This window comes from Dermacentor andersoni, chromosome 8 (genome assembly GCF_023375885.2).
Source record: "Dermacentor andersoni chromosome 8, qqDerAnde1_hic_scaffold, whole genome shotgun sequence".
Classification (NCBI taxonomy): domain Eukaryota; kingdom Metazoa; phylum Arthropoda; class Arachnida; order Ixodida; family Ixodidae; genus Dermacentor; species Dermacentor andersoni.
The window spans coordinates 91306696-91312394 of record NC_092821.1 but is presented as its reverse complement, the minus strand read 5'-3'; positions in this window follow the sequence as shown (position 1 = coordinate 91312394).

The following is a 5699-nucleotide window of genomic DNA, read 5'->3' as shown; positions in this document are numbered from 1 at the left end:
TCGTTGAAAAGGAGGTCCGGGACATGGTAAAGCTTGAGGTTCCGAGTCGCCACATAATTACCCGCTCGTTCTAGGTAAAAAACAGACAAGAGCTACAGAGCATGCATATATTTTCGATGCATGAATAGTGTTCTAGTCTCTGACGCAGAACCTATACCCAGAACCGATCACTTGTTTGCCGAAGTGGGGACGAAGAGACGGTTCTCCAAGTTTGATTTTACCAAAGGATATTGGTAGGTACCACTCGATAAGGAGTCGCAGTGGAAGACTGCGTTTTCAACTGAATCTGGGCATTATCGTTTCCTCTATATGCCTTTTGTTATCAAGACCGCATCCGCGGTGTTCACTCGTGTGATGAGAAGGCTGCTTCGGAGAATTCCAAACGTGGTTCATTACATAAACGACATGCTGGTCGCTACCGCAACATGGAATGAGCTTCTAGCAACGTCGAAAAATTGTTTGCCAGAGTGCGACAAGCCAGATTGAAGATCAAACCCCAAAGATGTGAAGTGGTTATGACCAAAGTCCTGCATCAGTGAGTCCGGCAGCAGTGCACCCAGTGAGCAGGGCGACTAAGTGATCCTGTATGTCGTTACAGCCACACGTTTCCTGGGGCCTTGGATCAACGCTACAGCTGGCCATCAACGACGCAGGCTGCCTGTGTCCCTTGGTCGCCGTGACGCCCGTGCATCCTACTGCGCATCCTCGTCTCTGCCTACGCTGACGGAGCCGAGTGTCCGGCTACCTACATAAGCCCGGAATTCCTGCTTCGGCTCCAGCAAGGCGACTAAGTGATCCTGTATATCGTTACAGGTAAGAACAAACGACCTTGACACGTTATAGTAATTACCTTGCTTGCTGCACTGCTGCCGGACAACCAAAAAATATATTTTCTAGTTTGACTGCTTTTTGACGTGGGCACACGATGTCAAAAAAGAAAAGCAACTCGAAAGTGCGTTTTCAGACTTTCGCAGCGAAATGCGGGCTGAAATGAGGGAAATAAAAGATAGTACGCGCTTCTGCAGCGACACTTGTGATGAAGTTAAGGCAATTACTGGTGACATCAAGGCGTTACATGAAGAAATAAAAGCGTTAACAGCTCAGACTCAACAACTCAAAGCGGGAAACGAGAGTTGAAAAGAAAGTGGACGAGCTCGAACAATTTCGGCGAAGTAATAACCTGGAAATTAGGGGTGTGCCAGAGGAGCTCGACTCGACCTCAGTGATAAAAAAGATCGGTGAACTTGTGGGTGAAGCGGTAACTGATACTGATATCGACATTTGCCACCGGGTGCCTACGGCCCGCACAGAGGACAAGAGCATCGTTGTACGGTTCATATCGCGAACCAAGCGCAACACGTTCCTTGCCAAGTCAAAACAAAAAAAAAAAGAAGCTGTCATTGAAGATGTGGGATATAAGGGCACAGGCATCAGTACCATTTACGTGAATGAGCGCTTAACACGACAGAACAAGCAACTTCTTGGTGCTGCCCGTGTGGAAAAGAAAAAGGACGGATGGAAATACGTCTGGGTCAGCTCGGGTAAAATTTTGGCGCGGAGAGATGAACAGACCGATGCCATTCGAATTGCAAGGAAAGAAGCTATCGCGCGCATGAAATAATCTTAGACATCATTGTGTTGGTCCGGGTTTTTCATTTAATCAGTATGATGCTCAACTAAACCTCTTTCATTACTGAATCGTCCACACTAAAATCAAATCTTCGATATTTACACCCATGTTTTTCCTTATTACACTTAAATGTCCGTAGCATGAGGAACAAACAAGATGAGCTGGACATTTAGCTAGAGTCCCTGCAAGTTAATTTTGACGCATTCATGTTCACAGAAACATGGTTAAGCAAAGATGAGCCTTCCCCTTGTTTTGCTGATTACATGTCAATACGATTAGACAGAACTGGTAAAGGTGGTGGCCTGATTATTTATCTACAACGAAAGTACGCATATCATATTGTTGTTGAGTGCACAGTTATGAATAGCGATATAGAGTGCCTAACGGTGGAAACCAGCACCTTTTTAACTGCTGATCTGTACAGACCACCAACTGGATACAAGCGGCATTTCCTACAGCATTTAGAAAATGTAATAATCTATGGTATTAATACTAATAAGCAGTTCTTTCTCTTGGGAGATGTAAACATCGACACGTTCGCTGACGACTCATCTGCGCGCGACTTGATGAATCTCTTATCCTCTTATGGGTGCGAAAATGCTACTTCTATGCCAACGCGAATTACTTCACAATGTTCTACTTCTATAGCTTTATGTGTTTCAAACCTGAATGCATCAGATTTCAAAGCAAGGGCATTATCATGCGACATCAGTGACCATCTGCCTCTATTCTTTTGCCACACAACACACCCTAACCACGAACTATAAACGCAGCAGGCTTGAACATAGGGTGGTGAATGACTCCTCGTTAAGCTATTTTCATTCGTTAATTGAGCGGGCTGACTGGTCAAATGTGTACTTACAGCAGGCTGCAAATTCTGCGTATGAGGTTTTTCTTCGGATCTTTCTTAGTTGCTACAACGATGCATTGCCACTGAGAGAGTATAAGCCGATTTCATGTCATGGACAGTACCACAGGCCAGCAATACCTGATGGACACCGGAGCGGAGGTCAGCATTATTCCCGCGCAACGTTCCGACCGAACAACACTGCCGACCTCCTACCTTCAAGCTGTCAACGGTAGCAGGATACCTGTTTACAAGTCGCTGTCACTCACCGTGAACCTTGGCCTGCGCCGCGAGTTCCGTTGGGTTTTCTTCGTCGCTGATGTTCACTGTGCTCTTATTGGCGCTGACTTCCTGGACGCCAACGCCTGCTGGACACTGCTACGCTGCTCTCTGTTCATGGCGTCGTTTCCTGTGACTCACCTACTGTAGCTCCAACCACAACAGCTGCTGGTAATCCTTTTGCTTGCCTCCACCAAACATTCCCCTACCTCACGCGACCACCCGACTGGATAAAACCTGTACTACATAATGTTCGTCATCACATCCTAAGAAGTGGTCCACCTGTCTTTCCTCGCCCACGATGCCTCGCCCCGGACAAGCTCAAAATTGCCCGAGCAGAGTTCGAACACGTGTTGGAACTTGAAATCGTATGACTACCGTCCAACAGCTGAGCGTCTCCGCTCCACCTGGTCCCCATGAAATCAGGTCACTGGAGGCCGTGTGGGAACTACCGATCCCTGAATTCGAAAACCATTCCGTATCGGTACCCATCGCCGAACATCTAAGATTGCACGTCGGCACTGGATGGCACAACAGTGTTTTCCAAAATTGACATGGTGCGAGCCTTTCACCAAATTTCTGTTACACAAGAAGACATTCCAAAAACAGCAATTACCACCCCATTTGGCCGCTTTGAATTTTTGAGAATGCCATTCGGTCTCCGAAACGCTGCACAGACGTCACAGTGGTACATCGACAGTGTCACAGATGGTCTGCCGTTTGTATTGGCCTACGTTGACGACCTGCTTGTGGTAAGCTCATCCCACGTAGTGCACCTCCAACATCTCCATCAGCTTTTTGAGCGCCTATGAACAAATGGTATCATTATCTACACTGCCAAGAGCGAGTTCGGAGTACTATCACTTGATTTTCTCGGGCATCGCTTCGATAACAACGGCATTCGCCCTCTTCCTCACAAAGTGCAGGCCATCATGGAATTCCCCAAGCCAGCATCAATCATTAAGCTGCGCGAGTTTCTAGGCCCAGTAAACTTTTACCGCAATTTCATTAGAAACTGTGCTATGTTTCTTGAACCCCTCGAGCGTTTGCTCTGCGGAAAACAATCGTCAACTGCACTGCCCTGGCAGAGAACGGCAGATGAAGCGTTCAATTCTATCGAGCACGCTTTGGGCGATGCCACACTGCTATCTCATCCCAACCCGAGTTATCCGGTGTCACTCATGACGGATGCCTCCAGCTCTGCGGTCATAGCCGTACTGCAACAAAAGGTAAACGGCGGGTGGCAGCACCCCGCCTTTCTTTCAAAACGCGTGACCCCCACCAAAACAGGCTATAGTGTTTTCGGCAGTGAGTTGCTTGCCATGTTTCTCGCCGTGAGGCATTTCCGACACCTATTTGAAGGCCACTTGTTCACAATCTTCAAGGCCCCTCGTTCACAATCTTCATTGACCACAAGCCTCTCACCTACTACATCAGCCACTCTGAATCACTACACCCCCCTCCCCCCCCCCCCCCTTGAGTTGCGCCAGGTCGCCTTCATCTCAGAGTTTTCAACTGACATACGCCACGCCAGCGGCGTTGACAACTCACCGGCGGACGCCCTCAGTTGCATGGATGCTATCACACGCAGTCGCTCCAAGAGGTACACGTCAACATCATTTCCTTTCAACCTCCAAGAATAGGCTACAGAACACGCAAATGATTCTGAGCACAGTCCCCTACCTGATGCACCAACATCTCTTCAGCTTGAATTAGTTACCTTTGAAGATGTGCCAATTGTTTGCGACACCTCTACTGGCAGACCTAGGCCTTACATAACCGCCTCGTTCCGCAAGCATATATTCTACTCGTATCACACTCTTTCTCACCGAGGCATTACCGCATCCCAAAAACTTGCCTCATAACGCTTCGCGTGGCCGGGCATGAACGCGCATACCAGGGACAGGGTACGCTCGTGCGAGCGTTGTCAACGTGCAAAGGTTCAGCGGTACCCTTTCCCCCCCACAAAGCCTTTCTTGCATCACGACGAAAGTTTCTCCGTTGCGCACGTCGACATCGTTGGCCCGCTACCCGCATGCCAAGGCTATCGTTATCTTCTGACCTGTGTCGACCGCTTTACCCGCTGGCCCGAAGCGACACCTATTCCCGGCATCTCTGCAGCTACTGTCGCCACAGCTTTTGCTTACATTTGGGTATGCCGATTTGGCTATCCAACAAAAACTGTCACTGATCGAGGCCGCCAATTCGAATCTTCCGTTTTCACGGAGCTCCTTCAACTTCTCGGAAAAGCACCCTTGTGAAGTGCGTCCTACTATCCTTAAACAAATGGCCTCGTCGAGAGATTTCATAGCCATCTCAAGGCATCACTCACAGCGCACGGCTGCCTGAAAAGTGGGTTGACAGACATCCGCTCACGCTTTTGGGAATTCGGGCTGCCTTCAAAGAGGATATCTCCTGCCCTACTACAGGGCATGTTTACGGCACCTCACTTCGCCTGCCACCCGCCTCCTTCGAAGAAAACATCCTCACTTCCTGTCTAACAGCAAGCGAGTACGTCGACCAGCTTCGCGATGTGTTCCGAAACCTCCGTCCGCAGCCTACACGTTTTAACAAACCCCGTGCAGTGTACATCGCTTCGGACTTGCAGACAGCCACACATGTTCTTGTGCGTTACGGCCCTGTGCGCGGCTCACTTCAGCCCCACTACCTCGGACCATTCGCCGTTTCAGACCGTTTCCCACCCGCGCTTAATTATCTCGCTGTGCCTTCCTTCCCGGGACATGCGGACTCCGCTTTGCAAGTGTGCGGTTCGTCACCTCTCATTGGTCGCGTTCACTGGGCTGTCATTTGTGCACTGTGAGCATCGTTCGTCGCTTCAGCTTCCTCTGTAAGGGGGGAGCAATCTGTGGCGGCGCGGCGATAGAGCTGCGCACCAGCCCCGCAGTCATAAATAACTCTGCGGTGCGTCTCGCGGGCCTCACG